Here is a 16,625-nt window from a genome sequence, read left to right on the forward strand (position 1 = left end):
TAACCTACGCCACAATCCATGAGAGTCAAATTGTTTAAACATGGCTATTTCATGTTTCAATTTCATGTTTATAGATATAGAAATAAAATCTAACCAAACAATGTAATCTTGGCAGATAAGTAGATTAGGTAGAGTAAATAAAAAGGAGCTCGACTGTTTAATCTGAGCCCTTGTATGTAATAAGGTTAGACTTAGATTATTATTGTAAAATAAAATAAAAGTGTTTTGATAAGGGTTTTCCAGCTTAAGTGCACCCTAATAAAGAGAAGTAAAAATGGTAGGATGAGTAGATGGGTAAGTAGTAGAAAGGTTGCAGAATTGTGATGATTGTTAGACAAAAGCATATTTATCACCCTCATCATGAAAATTCCAAGTATGAATGAGCAATTGGGCATGCATTAAGCTTACAAAGTCAACTGATTAATTTCCCCATTCATTTCACCCTTAATTTTACTAATTTCCCATAAGCAAAGTCTTAAGTACCCAAAATCTTAAGTCAAAGGGGCTCAGAGCATTTCTCTGACTTCTGGAGGGACCGGACCCTCAGCCCAATGACTTATAGGTCCTAAGTACTAAAATTCCCCCTCACAAACATTACCCCCCTTCACTCTCCCTCATTTTCCCAAACAAATCCCTTTTCCTAAGGTAAAACACCATTTTTCCTAAGGAAAAGCCATTATCCCCAAGTAAACCCCGTTTCCTAAGAAAACCCACAAAAATAACACTAATCCTAAGTTATATTGTGTTTATACAAAGCCAATGAATTATAAATGTACATTGTACTTAGCGCTAAATCCATTTACCGCTTTCATTCATATTAACTTTTAATTTTATTTATATATTAAATCCATAAAATACCTCTTTCTCGTATATTTTATTAAATCCCCTTAATATTAATACCCCTATCCCGAAGTTTGTAATATAAACTTTATAAATAAAACCACTGCGCTTAAACATTAGTCGGGCCCCTCCATTACCCTTTTCACAACTCCCAAGCTCGATCACCGTGCGATCGCCTCCCCTTTGATCTTACGGTTATTAGCCATATTGGGTGGGTCCGACATCCGAACATTACCCTCCCGATATGACTGGTTTTAGGCCGAGCCCCCGTGCTACATGTTGTTCAGTATATGGAATCGGGCGGCCTCCTCCCAATACCACCAGGCGCCCAAAAGTTGTGTGACCAAACCTGCTTACCGCCGCCCTTTACATGAAAAAACAGTCTACTGTTCACTTTGCGCCAAAATTCAAAAAAATCAAACCTTTACCCATTTAAACATGAAAACCACAGTTTTGCTCGTTTTGCTTGTTTAAACACGAAAACCTCAGTAAATTAGAATGGCCTGACTGTGAATGGAAAGTAAATCCAAATCAATAGGCCATTCTAAGAGTAAAACTCCCTCACCATCGCCTCCAATTTCTTGAAATCATTCCAAAGCCCCTAATCCTAAGCGAGAAGTTGCAAAGAAAATTACATAACCCATTGCTGAAATCCCAAACAAGCCAGATCATTCTTCTTCTATCAAATCCCTTGAAGTCCAATATTTAATTCATAAATTATAGGGGATTTTGTTACCTCAAGAAGAATCTAAGTTATCCCAAGATAGTGTTACCTCTCAGGTTACCCCATCTCAATGATTAACTAGAGCATAGAGTGAAAATCTTGGAATTTCTCTATTTGAATTCCCTCTGCCAAGCCGTAAAAAAGCTAAGAAAACACCATCCGAATCTCATAGCAAGGTTCTTTCATCGACACAATCTTCATCTTCATTCATTTTGTCTATACCATCACATGATCAATCATCCGCCTCGCCACTCCAGATCGTGATTCACACGGGTACAGGAACTACATCTTCCTCCACCCAATCACCTTCAACCACTGCTACACCTTCTTCTACTCACATACCAACAGTGGCACAGAATCCTCCAAGGCCATGGAAAAACCCATGAGCTAGTAGGATGGCTAGGCCTTTATATCAATTGCCAACTCATCCAGAGAAATGGTTACCCAAATTCAATTCTGATAATGGCCTACTAGCTGAGGAACATATAAACAATCATGTTGTCCACTAACTTGAATCAAGTAGTGGAAGAAGATGCAGTTGTAAGATTATTTCCATATTCTTTACAGGGAGTAGCAGGATCATGATACTTTTCATTACCATCAGGTTCTATTAATAGTTGGTGTTGGGTCATGGAAATGGTATGCATTTACTATTAACTTATTATCCTTTTCCTTTATTCTCATCCTTTCTATATCTCAATGCGCTAATCTATTAAGAAATTACGGTAAGAAATACATAAATTATTTACAGTTATGCTTTGGCTAATTATCATCCTTCTTTATGCAGGAAAGTATGAAAAGGGACAACTATTGTTCCCTAACTAAGGGACAGTGAAAAAGCAGCAAGCTAAGGAAGGACGCGGCAGTTGCAGATACGTCCAAAAGCAAATCAACAGGATCAACGCGAGAAGGGAAAGATGTCTGAAGTTAGAAAATTGCACGAATCGCTTTTATCATCTATCTTTTTTACCCCTTTCTCATTATAAAAGGCAATGATTGTAAGCAGAAAGTGGGGGACTATTGTTATTATTATTGTAATTCTCAATTACAAACTTTCATTGTAGCGAAGAACAAAAATACATTGTAATACTCTTTCATGATTAATATATAAGAGGAGTTGTTGTTCCTTTTCATTTATCTGAAGTAACCAGTAGTGTACGTTGGCGGCTAAGGGCTCGACTTCCGGTGGAATTCACTACTTCACCTGTGTCATATATTTCTGATTCTTGCAAGTGTGACAGTTGATAGTTTATTTCTTTCTGCTATTATTATTTCGTTGTTGTTCCTTATTTCTTTGCGTTGACAGAATAACTCTGTTTTATATAATTTACAGCATTGTTGTTTAATTAGTTTCCTTTCGCTTTGGATTGAGTTTCCTAGATGAATATCCTGCTCGATGTAATCAACTGTAATGAGAATTAACTACTGTTGTTAGTCTCTCAGATTGATGTCATTGTTGTTTTACAAAGTAGTGCGTTTGATTTAAATTCAATCAGTCAGTAAGAGAAGAGCTATCACTGCTGTACTCTTAATTGATACTATTGTTACTTGAATTGCATATTGTTGTTACCTGAATTGTTGTAGGATTTGATTTCATTAAAGGATTGAGTTTTCTTTTAATTGCAATTAGAATTTACTTGTTGCATCCATTTACTCTTGTATTTAAAATATCTATAATTTAGAAGAATTACTTTCTGAGTTAAATAACTGCCACATACTGTGTACACTCTTGAAATAGAAAGACCTGCACGGATTGATAATTAATGTGAAGATAATTAGGATTTGAAAAGATAACTTTTATCACTCAAAATTTTGGCGTTGTTGCCAGGGAGAATGTAGCTATTTCTAAGGAGTAATGTACATCTGATGATTGTTGTTGAAGGAGATTGGGTTTTGAAAATGGAAGGTAAGAACCTACGTAATGAGCAAGTAAAGTGCTTGCTCCTCCGCCCGCTTTTCAACACAATTACAGAAATCTGAAATAGGTATTTGCTACTTATCTGTTGGGAGAGAACTGGGTATTAAAAATGAAAGGTAAGAACCTACATACGAAGCACGTAAAATTCCTGCTCCCCCGCCCGCTTTCCAGCAGAATTGTTAAGAACTTAGGGTAGAGATAAACATTTGAATTGTTTGCATGAATGACTAAGAAGAAAAAACCTGAAAACAATCCAATTCCACTACCCAAACCTGACAGATCTAAGGGACCAGTGACCCTTGGACGATCAACGTTCATAGATGATATCTTAAAGAAAGCCGAATCTCAGCCATCAGTAGGTCCTAGAAACATTGCTTCCAGACAACCTACTATCTCCCTTCGAGCCACAGGCTCACCATCTGTAGCCTACGCTGAGGTCCACAGCAAAATAGTGGGAACTAAGCAAAGTTTTCAAGAGATTGAAAATTTGCGCCCAATTTCCTCACAAGAAGGGAATTCTTGTAATATTCGTGAAGGAGGAGGAGAAACAGGGGAAACAGAGGAACCAAGATCCCCTCAGGTAGTAATTCAACAAGGAACACTTAGTATCCCAGATTGAGGGAGTGCTGTTAAGATCATTTCCATCCCTTCTAATCATCCTAGGAATAACTCTCTAGAGATCTTGGAAGGGTATTGGCACATATTTGATCAAATGGCCAACAACCCACAAGCACCTCAGACCTCTACATTGCAATATCCCATCGTTGACATAACTGTCAACGCACCCATGAAAGCTATCCCTCTCCAAAACATTCCCACATTTCATGGATTAACATCAGAGGATCCAGATGCATTTCTATTTGAATTTGATGTATTATGTCAGGGTTATGATTATACCACCGATGCCCAAAAACTAAAACTGTTTCCTTCCACACTGAAAGGAGCAACCTTGCATTGGTTTTTGGGATTAGTTGGTGGCACAATAAATGATTGGGAACAAATGAAAATCGCTTTCCTAAAAAAATATCAGGACTATTGTAGATCTAGGGAATTGAAAGACGAAATATTCCAAATGGTAGCAAGACCCAGTGAAACATTAGAAGAATATGTGGAACGATTTCAATATAACCTCCAACGGTCTCCCTATGCAACTCTTCCTTTACCTGATAATGTGCTAAAAACTAAACTGATTAAAGGGATGGAAGAACAATGGATAGAAACATTAAATATTATGGGCAAAGGTGATATATATCAAGAAGAATATCTTGACATTATTAAATTATGTATCAGGTCCTCAAGAGGTAGTACGAGATTGAAACTAGCAGAATGCTACATGACCATGAGGGACAACAAAATCTCTGGTGGAGGTATAACTCGTGCAGAAATTTGCAACCTGCTAGAGGATTTCAATACAGATATTTTGGGAACTCTGACAACGCAATTGGACATTATGCAAGGCAAACAAAAGCAGGCAGGATTAGAACAAAATTTGGTGATATTCTGTCCTAGATGCAGGAAGAAGCATAGTCACAAAGAATGCTCGCTGGATATGGTGCAAACTTGTGCCATATGTACTAAAGATCATACCACAGAAAGCTACCCATCACTTCTAGGGTTAAAAGCAGTCTATAAGGAGGTAGAAGAAGAAACAGAACCAGTGTACTTGCTAAATCAGCATTGCCAATGGCAACCACGATAAACAGGTATGCCGACTGATCCATCTTCTTTCTTTCAAAATCCGCAATATAATTTGCAACAATACCTGGGAGCCATGTGGCAGAATCAACCACCTTTTTCCAATTGGTCACAACAACCATTCCCTATGCCATCTTGGCCCAACCAATCAAATCAAAATAACAATTGGCCAAATTCCTCTTACTTCCCACCGTTTTGGCAGAATAATGCATATCAATCCCAATGGCCACCCTCGACTTCACAGAACTAGAACTGGTAGTCAAGCTGGCAAAGACCTACAAATCAGCCAGCAGGAACAATCCCCCTACCTCAACCCACACTGCCAGCACCCTATACATTGCAACAGAACCCTCAGACCAACCTACGACCGTAGCTCCCAGCCCAACCCAACCTGAACCCCAACAACAGATTGGTTCAATCTGTGCAAATTATTGAAGGACCAGAGCTAGAAACCGAGTTAAGGGAGTGTAATGAGTTTCAATTAATATCTGGTCAGATAATAGAATTATATGGGGATAAAAACAAGCAAATTGAAGATTAGTTACCTGTAGAACAAGCACCACAAGTGGAGGACATGGTTAAACAGAAAACTCACGATCAAACGATCACCTCCTCTCCACCATTCCCAGAAAGATTAATCATACCCCGCCCAATAGAATACCCCGATTTTGATCTTCTGGGAGAATTAAAAAATTTGTGTATAAAAATACCACTCCTCCAGGCTATTCAGGACATTCTGATTTATGCAAAAACTATTAAAGAATTGTGTATGAAAAATCCAAAGAGGAAAATAAAAACAACCCCAACTGTCCATGTAGTTGGTACCTTATCTGATTTACTATTAGGAAGAGAAACACCTGTAAAATATGAGGACCCAGGAAATCCTATAGTCATTGTGCAAATAAATAGATGCTCCTTCCCCAATGCATTACGCGATTTAGGAGCGACAATCAATATTCTTACAACCACAACTTGTCAAAAGCTTGGCATTACATCGTTGGACCCAACCACGACCTTTTTGGAACTGGCTGACCGATTGGTAGTTAAACCAGAAGGCACATTACAGGATGTAATGGTGTCAGTAGACTCCTGGGAATACCCTGTAGAATTTCTGATCATCAATACTAGAAACTGACTCGATGGAAATCCCCTAATTCTAGGTAGACCTTGGCTAGCAATCGCGGATGCTTACATAAGCTGTTGAATAGGAAACATGACTATAGCAAGAGGAAGCAATGTGAAGAATTTAGCCTTATATCCTCCAGCTTAGCCAAGTTTAACAATAATCAAAACCAGAAAACAACCTGTATCATATCTAACTGAAAACATTAGATCATCGCTAACTATAGAAGATGCTCTCGAATTTAAGGATCAAACAGAAGACAACATCATTAACACTTACATTAACCAACCAGATGCCGTATCCCATCTAAAATGTCACATGATTGAAGCATCCCTCGATAACGACATAGAAGAAGATCCCTTAAAAGATATTAACAATCAATCAATACCAAGAACTTCTGTTTATAACAGCAAAACCATAGAAATTGAGCTAGGAAAAACTTCGAATATTAACAAAAATTTGACTGCTGACCAAGAGCAGAAGCTTGTTCAACTCTTGAGAAAATACAAAGAAGATTTTACATGGGATTACTCGGACATGAAAGGGATTGATCCCCAATTATGCATGCACCACATTTATACAGAGAAAGATGCCAGGCCCATTCGACAACCTCAACGGAGGTTAAATCCTCATCTTAAAGATATTGTTAAAGCTAAACTACAAAAATTGTTAGATGTAAACTTCATCTACCCCATATCTGATAGCAAATGGGTCTCTCCATTAGTAGTGGTGCCGAAAAAAAATGGAAAGTGGCATATATGTGTTGACTATAGAGAGCTTAATAAAGAAACACGAAAAGACATTTTCCCCTTCTGTTCATTTGACCAGGTCTTGGACACATTGGCAGGAAAAAAATTCTTTTCTTTCCTAGATGGCTTCAGTGGATACAATCAAATTCAGATTGCCCCTGAAGATTAGGATAAGACTACCTTTACCTGCCCTTGGGGAACATTTGCTTATAGGGTCTTACCTTTTGGGCTGTGCAATGCACCTGCCACATTTCAGAGGGCTATACTCAACATTTTTTCAGATTTGATAAATGAAGGGCTCGAGGTATACATGGATGACTTTACACCTTACGGAGATGACTTCAAGCCAGCATTACAAACATTAGAGAAAGTTCTGCAAAGATGCATTGCCACTAGACTCTGTTTAAGCCATGAAAAATGCCACATGATGATGACCGAGGGCCTCATCTTGGGTCACTATATCTCAGCAACTGGAATCCAGGTAGATCCAACAAAAATTCAGATAATTCTTTTAATACCTACCCCTTCCACACAAACTGAGGTACACAGTTTCTTGGGATTTTTTGGCTATTATAGAAGATTTATAAAGATTTTTTCTCAAATTGCTGCACCATTATATGCATTAACAGGAAATATTGATTTCATTTGGACTGATAAATGTGACAGTGCTTTTGAAGATTTAAAGCGGCTTGTATCAATAGCCCCAGTATTAAGGGGCCCAAACTAGGATTTGCCATTCTAGATTTCATCCGACGCTTTAGACACAGCCATTGGAGTAGTTCTCGGCCAGGAGGAAGATAAAAAGCCATATGCAATATACTATATCAACAAAAATCTATCTCCTGCTGAATTAAATTATACTATTACTGAAAAAGAATTTTTGGTTGTAATCTATGCTATCAATAAATTCAGACATTATATAACAGGATACCCTGTGGTTTTATACACTGATCACTTTGCTATTAAATATCTAGCTAATAAACCTGTTACAAATGGAAGAGTGACAAGATGGTTGATTCTTTTGCAGGAATTTGATATCACTATCAAAGATCGACCAGGAAAAGAAAATCCAGTAGCAGACTTCCTTTCACGGATGCCAAAGACAGATGACTCGGCAGCAGTAGAAGACCAGTTTCCTGATGAACATTTATTTGTTGTAACTGTAAAAACACCGTGGTACGTGGATGTCGCAAATTACTTGGCAGTAGGCAAGTTACCCAAGCACCTGACGCCTAATGAAAGAAAACAAATAGTACAGCGCAACACGCGATTCTCTTGGATCAGAGGCTATTTATTTCATACAGGGGCCGATATGCACATTAGAAGATGCGTCAGGGAAGACGAGATCTTCGACATCCTGAAAGCTTGCCACGATGGGCCTTGCGGCGGACATTTTGCAGACCGCCGGACTGGTCACAAGGTATTACAGATGGGCTATTATTGGCCCACCATTTTTAAATATGCCAAGAAGTTTGTCTAGGCATGCGATAGTTGCCAAAGAATGGGACGCCTTGGGTAGTCTGATGAGATGCCCCTGCACCCGTAGATAGTCATTGAACCTTTTGAGCGATGGGCGTTAGATTTCATCGGCCCAATAAACCCATCATCTAATCAAAAGACATATATATTAGTTGCAACTGAGTATGTGACTAAATGGGTGGAGGCAGAGGCACTACCAAGGGAAACAGAGGACTCAGTAATCCACTTTCTTTTCCAACTATTCATGTGATATGGCTTGCCTAGAGAGGTAATTACCGATGGAGGACCATAATTCATAGGCCATAAGATCGCTGCAACATTAAAGAACCATCATATCATGCATAGAATCACGACTCCATACCACCCGTAGGAAAATGGCCAGGTAGAAAGCACCAATAAGGTAATCGAGGCAATACTCACAAAGATAGTTGCATCACATAGACGTGATTGGGCTACCCGATTTCCAGAAGCCCTGTGGGCATACTGCATGACATGGAGAAATACCACGGGATATTCCCCATATTAGCTAGTGTTTGGCAAAGAACCTATCTTCCCAATTGAATTTGAGATCCAAACATTGATAATAGCTCAAGAAGTAGGCTCGGACTTAAGCGAAGCACGGATTAATAGGCTACATCAAATCAATGAATTGGATGAAATCTGGCTATCAGCTCTTCAGTACACTGCACTAATTCAACAACAAAGAGAGAAATGGCATGATGCCCTTAGCAAAAAGAAGATCTTCCATGAAGGAGATTGGGCACTCCTGTATGACTCTAGGTTCCAGGATTTCCTAGGAAAACTCCATACCAAATGGTTAGGACCTTATGAGATACAAAAGGTGCATGATAATGTCACCCTCACATTAGCCACCATTGATGGGTCTGGTTACTCTTTTAAAGCGAATGGACATCAAGTACGACTCTATCACAAACCGCTTAATAGGGAGTCCTTTTTCCAACAATTACAAGAAGATTCCACCATATAGATTCTGGCTGAAGAGGGCAACCCATCCTCAGCATCAGCCCGGTGAATAATTCATTTGTTTTTGAAATTTGTACATAAAATTTTTCTTTCTGTTTTGATTGAATTTTCTTGTATAAATTGTATATAAATTCTCTTTTTTTTTTTCCCTCTAAGGAACAACTATTGTTCCCTCCAAAGAACAGTTGTCGTTCCCTCTAAGGAACAACAATTTTGTGTACATATTTTCGTGTTGTTCCCTTTAAGGAACAATTGTTGTTCCCTCTAAGGAACAACTGTCGTTCCCTCTAAGGAACAACAGTTCCTTGTATATTTGATTTTCGTGCTGTTCCCTTTAAGGAACATTTGTTGTTCCCTTTAAGGAACAGCTGCTGTTCCCTTTAAGGAACAATAGTTCCCCGTATATTTGATTTTCGTTCTGTTCCCTTTAAGGAACAATTGTTGTTCCCTCTAAGGAACAGCTGTTGTTCCCTCTAAGGAACAACACTTTCGTGTGCATTTTCTTTTTGTTGTTCCATTTAAGGAACAGTTGTTGTTCCCTCTAAGGAACAACAGTTCCCTATTTATTTGTTTTCGTGCTATTCCCTTTAAGGAACAGTTGTTGTTCCCTCTAAGGAACAGCTGTCGTTCCCTCTAAGGAACAGCTATTGTTCCCTCTAAGGAACAACACTTTCGTGTCTATTTACTTTTTTCTATTCCCTTTAAGGAACAACTGTTGTTCCCTCTAAGGAACAACAGTTTCGCATGTATTTGTTTTTTGTTTTTCCCTCTTAGGAACATCTATTGTTCCCTCTAAGGAACAACAGTTTCGTTTGGATTTGTTTTCTCACTGTTCCCTCCAAGGAACAGCTACTGTTCCCTCTTAGGAACAGTTGTTGTTCCCTCTAAGGAACAATAGTTTTGTTTGGATTTGTTTTCTCGTTGTTCCCTCTAAGAAATAGTTGTTGTTCCCTCTTAGGAATAGCTGTTGTTCCCTCTAAGGAAGAATAGTTTCGTTTGGACTTGTTTTTATATTGTTCCCTTTAAGAAATAGTTGTTGGTCCCTATAAGGAACAATCGTTGTTCCCTCTAAGGAACAAAAGTTTCGTTTGCATTTGTTTTTCATTGTTCCATTTAAGGAAAAAATGTTGTTTCCTCTAAGGAACAACTGTTCTTCCCTCTAAGGAACAACAATTTCACGTCCAATTATTTTTCTCTTTTCTCTGTTCCTTATAAGGAACATCTGCTGTTCCCTCTAAGGAACAACTGTTGTCCCCTCTAAGGAATAGCTGATGTTCCCTCTAAGGAACAGTAGTTTGGGTGTGCAATTTTTATTCATGTTGTTCCTCCTAAGGAACAACTGTTGTTCCCTATAAGGAACAACACCGTCATGTATATATCCTTTTGCTATTCCTGACACGAAACAACACCATCTGCGTGTATTTTTCATTCGTTGTTCCTTATAGGGAACAATTGCTGTTCCCTTCAAGGAACAACACCTTTTTGTGTGTCTTTTCTTGTTGTTCCCTTTAAGGAACAACACTCTTTGTGTGAGGTTTTCTTTAGGAAATAAGCACCTTGTGAATATTATTTCACTCTCTATGATCCTCTATGGGGCAAGAATACAAACATATATGTAAGGATACAAAATTTGAAGGTTACTGGAACAAGAAAATCGAATATTATCATCTTTAATGAGATTGCTTTGTATTGATTAAAAAGGGAAGGACACAACCATCTATATCACTTTTCTGTCCTTATCTTCACTATAAATCAAAATGATTGATTATTTGTACCATGTTGGTTCTTCCCTAACCCCTATAATTCTCTCTGCTCATTATCATTGAATAAGATTAAGGGCATATTTTTTCTATTGGTATGTTCAGACTTCTTCCACCATCCCTACTCTTAAGGAGTGTTGAGCCACCCTCTATATATAAATAGGAAGTGTTGTCTAAAAAAAAAAAGGGAAGGAAAGAAACAAATATACATATGTTTACTAACAATTCTATGATTTGTCAGATGGAGGATAGGGGGTCTCATCATGAGCCAGCCTACCATGATCATAAGGAAGCAACGAAGTGGCATTCCCACTATGGCCACCACACCAGGGATATGATCCAATGGATGCATCAGAAAAATAAAGTCCTTGGAACAAGAGGTCTCATCATGAGCCGGCCTGCCCACCTTTCGCTCCTCCCTAGTGAATGGCATTGTGTTCATCTGGTCACCAAGCCAGCACAATGGCCTCCATTCTGACATCATAAGGCACTTTCCTAATTATACATAAAGGATCATGGTTCCAAAGGGTGAAAAATCAACTCTGTCAAGGTTATAAACACCTGTGGGCAACAGAAGCTTTGTTGATGGTATTGGAGTCATATTTTCAACACTAATAGTTATTATAACTCCATTTTCTTATTCTTTATCTTTACTACAGAGAGATTATGTTCCTAATTTACTTTTGCACCTTTATGCATGAGATATCTTTTTTAAAAGTCAATCATAGTGGTTCAAGTGGAATGATGACCGCAAAGCATCTTTCCCACGTCAGATGTCCTTTATCCCTTTTCGAATCACTCCACAACATCTCCACATTTATTCATAATTCTCGTTCTATGCATTGATTTCAGCACCCCAATATCTTTTGTGATCCTATCATAAATATGTATACCTTGCCATTTTTACCACTCTTGTACGTCACTGCCAGTACGTCATTCCTTCATTTAATCGGTCGAAGGCGACCTATCATTTTAAGGGGGGTGAATCCCTAGTATAGTTATGCAGGCGTGTCAGTTCTTTATTAGATTATGCAGGGCAATTCAACATTCCATGATTACGAAGTATGTGATACAATAGCAAGTCCTAGAATAACAATATTTTTGCCTGTAAAGCATCATTTGAAATAACCATTATAACAACTTGTTGTTCCATAAGTGTAGTTCTATCTATTGTTGTAACATCTCTGTGATACTAACGGTTTGTAGAATCTAGGTAGTATGGGAGGACAAACTGTGCGAAGGGAGCCATTAATACTCAATGTTTCTGATGCAGCCAGAGATATTCTAGCCCGAGTTGGCTAGATAACATATTTCACAGGAACTACATGGTTTTCATGAGGACATGTAAAAAGGTAAGCAGGGGAGTATGTTGGGTCATGGAAAAGGTATGCATTTACTATTAACTTATTATCCTTTTCCTTTATTCTCATCCTTTCTATATCTCAATGCGCTAATCTATTAAGAAATTACGGTAAGAAATACAAAAATTATTTACAGTTATTCTTTGGCTAATTATCATCCTTCTTTATGCAGGAAAGTATGAAAAGGAACAACTGTTGTTCCCTAACTAAGGGATAGCAAAAAACAGCAAGCTAAGGAAGGATGCGGCGGTTGTAGATACTTCGAAAAGAAAATCAACAGGATTAGCGCGAGAAGGGAAAGATTTCTGAAGTTAGAAAATTGTGCGAATCCCTTAGGATCGAGAAATCCTGAGGGATCGCTTTTATCATCTAACTTTTTTACCCCTTTCTCATTATAAAAGGCAACTATTGTAAGCAGAAAGGGGGGGAATATTGTTATTATTATTATAATTCTCAATTACAAACTTTCGCTACAGCGAAGAACACAAATACGCTGTAATACTCTTTCATGATTAATATATAATAGGAGTTGCTATTCCTTTTCATTTATCTGAAGTAACTAGCAAAGTACGCTGGCAAATAAGGGCCCGACTTCTAGTGGAATTCACTGCTTCACTTGTGTCATATATTTTTGATTCTTGCAAGTGTGACAGTTGATAGTTTATTGCTTTCTACTATTATTATTTCGTTGCTATTCCTTATTTCTTTGCGTTGACAGAATAGCTCTGTTTTATATAATTTACAACATTGTTGTTTAATTAGTTTCCTTTCACTTTGGATTGAGTTTCCTAGATGAATATCCTGCTTGATGTAATCAACTGTAATGATAATTAGCTACTGTTGTTAGTTTCTCAGATTGATGTCATTGTTGTTTTACAGAGTAGTGCGTTTGATTTAAATTCAATCAGTCTCTAAGAGAAGAGCTATCATTGCTATACTCTTAATTGATACTGTTGTTACTTGAATTACATATTGCTATTACCTAAATTGTTGTAGGATTTGATTTCATTAAAGGATTGAGTTTTATTTTAATTGCAATTAGAATTTACTTGCTGCATCCATTTACTCTTGTATTCAAAAGATCTATACTGCAATTTAGAAGCATTACTCTCTGAGTTAAATAGCCGTCACATACTTTGTACACTCTTGAAATAGAAAGACCTGCCCAGATTGATAATTAATGTGAAGATAATTAGGATTTGAAAAGATACCTTTTATCACTCAACAGTTGTGATGCTTTCCAAGAGCAATTTTTAACTCAATTTGGGGATGATAGATCCACAGCTACCTTAATCAATGATCTCTCCAATTTGAAAGCCAAACTGAAAGACCCCATTAAGGACTTCAACTCTTGCTTTAATAAATTATTGAATAAGATACCAACGGTGTCTAAGCCCAACCATGAGATCCAAAATGAGTGGTATATTTCTGCTCTACCTTCAAACACAACTATCTTCGTTGATAGAGCTGCCAAACCAACTTTAGCAGAAAATATGAAAGAGGGAATAGCTATGGAAAAACACATTCTAGCTGTAGAAGAACGAAAATCTAAGAAAGTTACTTTTAGGGATGACTACAAGAAGAAACCACCAAAAGATCCTTTTGATCTCGAAGGGTTACAGAAATTCCTCAAGACCATGTCTAACGAAATGGTTGATATCAAAAACTATGTAGCATAGACTTCATCTAAGAAATATTTTAGACCATTTAAAAGTAATTCCCTTGCTAATCCTAAACCTCCAAATGCTATATCAAATGCTGAATCAAATGGAGAGGAGGATGAAGTTTCAACAAATTAATACGAAACATACGATAAAGGAGAGGCATAGTTACAAGGAATGTGGGATTTTATCCTTCCCAATGAGGAAACTCAAGAAGCATTTCCTCTCGATACCCAAAGTAAAAACCCTATTCATTTGTCACAAACAAATTGAAAGCCGAAGGTTTCAATGCCACCTCCTAGGGATAAAACAATACGTAAGAAATCTTCACCAAATTCCATTCAAACTGCTCCTACTCGAATGGATTCTTCATCTTCACCTAAAACTATGATAGTTTCTGATGAAATGGAATATAATATTGTTGATGATATGAAGAAAACTAGGGCAAACATCACCTTTCATGAGCTTAACAAATTGAAGTAATAGTAGAAGCTACTCCTTAAAGAACTCAAAGTAGTACCTACTACACCATTTCCTGTTGCCGTGATCTCACAAGCCACCCAAAAAATGGGAAGATCCCCTAGCACCTCTTGAAACAAGATTGATCCAACCGACATCTCTTTAATTGGAGGAAGATCTAAATCTCATACTCATCCATTTATCCTTACCTTTGAAGTCTTTAATAAGAATTTACACAACTATTTAGTTGATTCAAGAGCTTCATCTAACATCTTACCTAGCATAGTTTGTGCAAAGTTGAATGTTTAGCCTTATAAATCTGTTGTATGTATAGTATTGTTAGATCAATCTCAACTTGAAGTTGTTGGGGAACTTAACCAAGTAACCATCAGACTTTCATAAAATCCTAAAGTTTTTCAAGTCATTGACATACTTGTAGTTGATATTCTTGAGTTCTATGGCTTAATCCTTAGTAGAGATTGGTCAAAAAGACTTCATGGTTATTTTGCAACTGACTAGTTTCACATGTGGCTTCCCTATAATGGCAAGCCAAATCAAATAAGGGTTGATCACGAAAAACAACAAAAGTACATAGTAACAGATCTATAAGGAGAAAATGAACCAGTTCCGTATAGTAACAATATCATCGGAAACTACTTAGTAGAATCATTTCTAGGGAATTTCAATGCTCACACTTCACCTTTCTTAGAAAACTCTTTTGTATCTCAAGTCGAAATTTTTTCCCAAATAAACACTTCTAAATATGTAAACTTTGTAGATAAACCTATAATTAGATCTTTATTTTGGAAATTATTTTTTGATGGATCTATTAGAGTCGGTCTTTACATCCCTCCGTCAGAGATCAATTCTCTTATTGCATTTCATTTAGGTGTCTCATTCCGTGATTCATCTGAATTTCACTAGGGGCATGCCATAATATGACGGAAGGTTCTTGTCATTTATTACCCCTCATGCCTTGCCCTGTTGGCTCTGGTCTATTCATCAAAGTCAGTTTTAAAGTCATGTACAGTCTTGTTTGGTCTCATGGTCAGCAAGAGGCATTTCAGTCAGTAAGACTAGGGTTAGTTGATTCGGTCTTCAAAAATGTCAAATAATGCCCACAGGCCATGAGGATGCCTACAATAAGTCTTCATTTCAGAATATCCATTATCAATAAGGCTCGAGAATGATTCTTCTTCAAAATAGAGTTTTGAAGAAGAAATCGACAAATTTGTTTTTGTAGTGCATATGTAATTTTTTAAAGCTCAAACATGCAATGTTTCAGGTGTAGCCCTCGTCATCTTCTGCTAAGATCGCATGCCAAACACCCTTGCAGAATGGACAAAGAGGGTCATCGTCAGTTCAAAAAGTCAAGTGGAAATAAACAAAAAGTCAGAGTTCTATTAAATGTGAAAAAGTGCCACGTATAAAGCGAAAGAGAGAGGGAAAAAGCACTTGAAGCTATTAAGAGCAGTATTTGGGAACAAAGAAGCCTAAGAAACGTGTTATCAAGCCAAGTGAAAAGTTTCGATTTTCATTTGATTGGGAGAATACTGAAGATACTTCACGGGATATGAATTCCTTGTACCTCCTCATGATGCACAACTGCTGTCTTGTCGGGAGTTCCGAGCTGGGGTGAATCGTAGGAAGCAAAACAAAGCTTGTAGCAAAGAACAGATTTTGTAACTAAAGGCATTTTCAAGCATTACGAAAATGAGTTTGGCAAATTTAAAATTGGAAATCTTCATGTAAAAATCATGTCCCCAAGCGTGTAAAGCTCAGAAAAAGCAAAACAAAATCGTTTGGGGTGAGCAAGGTCGCAATTTTGTTGAAATAGATCGGCGCGGCACATAGGAAGGTGGTGCGGTGCAC

Source organism: Pinus tabuliformis, chromosome 7 (genome assembly GCF_031772625.1).
Source record: "Pinus tabuliformis cultivar Carrire ecotype Pingquan chromosome 7, CPIR1, whole genome shotgun sequence".
NCBI lineage: Eukaryota > Viridiplantae > Streptophyta > Pinopsida > Pinales > Pinaceae > Pinus > Pinus tabuliformis.